We start from the raw sequence: 2,023 nt of genomic DNA, 5'->3' as shown, positions 1-2,023 counted from the left end.
TTTAATTTCTTCCTCTGAGAAGCATGTGTGTTCATCTCAGATGCCCATTTCTGGATTGGGTCTTTAAATTTTGGGGCCCTAGTGTTTTTGAGTTCTTTATAGATTCTAGAGAGCAGACCTTTGTCTGAGTACTTATTTGTCATGATTTTTTTTCCAAATTTGTGGATTGCCTTTTCACTGTGTTGGTAATTTCTTTTGATGTGAAAAAAACTTCTCAGCAAGAGCAGGTCCCAGTTGTTAATTCTTTCAACTATTTCCCATGTGATTTGATTTCTGTATCCTAACCATTTTGAATACACAGATACAAAATGGTTATTCATCTGTATGCCCTTTTTTGTTTAGTTACATCATTTAAATATTATAGGTGTGTGAACTCAGCAAAATATTTCAAAATAGTCCAGTAGTCCATAATAGTATTGGGTTTTCTGCTTGACTGGCAATGTCAGAAGCTGTTGACCTGAGTCCCCTACAACTCAACATAACAACATTGCTCTACTTCTTATACTTCTTTTTTATACGTTTCTGCTGGATGGTTAAGACCAAGATAAAGCAAGACCTATGTAACAAGAACTGTAGCTTTTTAAACCAAAAACAAAACAAATTTTTTTCCAAGTCTCTCAAAGACTCCTTGTCCCGATGACCTGAAAAAGCTCATTTAACAGCAAGACATCATGGATGCAGATTATGGATTTTTGGGATTTAAGAAGTAATTCTCTGAATTTACTCTTAAGTTTTACACCCCTGTGGGAAAAGTTTATGTGTTTAATATCATAGCTTGCTATAGTTTTACAACATACATAAATTTCAATTTGAATAGAATGTCCCCCACCATTGTGGGAGCAATTAGCACCTTAGTGAAATACTATAATTTCATTGTAGTTTTTTTCCATATCTGAAGGTTGATCCTGCAGCAGGATGGACTTTTCTTTTTGACATCCACCTCAGCAGAGTGGGCCATTTATTACAGGTGGAAGAGTGGGGGTTTGAAACTAGCATGCCGGGCTGGAAGGTCAAAGCCCTCACGTTACAGAAGGGCTTGGCCTGGCTACTCCTCCCTTACCTCAGCAATCACAATGGAGGTGTATGGCGTCCCCTGGCTTTTGTTACGGCATGCGTGATGACAAGGGGTAATTCTTGTCCTTTCTAGCTCTTCTCTCCTCCAACAAAACAGCACTAGATCAGGGTGGTCATCTAGGTTTTTATACTGAAACCTAATTTGGCATTATTATTCAGAAACTCTCAAGTTAAAACAAAAGGGGACAAATGAACATAATGGGGAGGGGGCTGCTACTTCTTCACTTCTGTTCTTTGCTCTGCAAGGGGGCAGCTGATCTGAGAAGGCAGTGTGAGCCTGAGACTATGATGTATTTTGCTTTTTATAACTCTTCAGGAAACGGTCCTTGGAAAGGCAAAATCAGAGTGATTATGTAAATGCAATGTATAGAAAAGCCTAGTCAATACATTTCGAATTTCAGCTTAATATTTAAGAATTACCTTTTAAAAAATTGTTCATCCTTGCTTAAAAAATAAATGAAGAGTCTCTGATGTGCTTTCCATGAAATGCTAGCTCCAAAGAATGTTGTATAAGCCACTGAATAATCACAATATGCATTACAAGAATATTTGGAGATACTCTACACCCTTTTGTCCTAATGGAAATTGACAAAGTGTATCAATATAGCAAACATTGCTGTAATATGTGAAGATTAAAGATATCTTCTCAGTTAGCTCTGTTTTCAGCAATACTTCTCAAAATTGGGATCATTTTCTTTTTCTCTAGTTTCCCATTAATGTCTTGAAAATCAGTTTTCTGAAATGCTTTTAGGAAATTTCAAAACCTTTATTTATTCCAGAGCCTTAGAACATTACCTTTGAGTAAATATTAAATTCAGTACTCCACAGTTTATAGAATGCAACTTCTTTTTAAATCCAATTACATACACTGGATTGGTATTTTCTCATTCCTAGTGTTTTGTTTTTTTTTTTTTTCCAAATTCATTTTATTTATTTATTTTTTTTATTT

The sequence above is a fragment of the Octodon degus genome, unplaced genomic scaffold (assembly GCF_000260255.1).
Source record: "Octodon degus isolate 3935 unplaced genomic scaffold, OctDeg1.0 scaffold00142, whole genome shotgun sequence".
Lineage (NCBI taxonomy): Eukaryota > Metazoa > Chordata > Mammalia > Rodentia > Octodontidae > Octodon > Octodon degus.
This window is presented reverse-complemented; position numbering follows the sequence as displayed.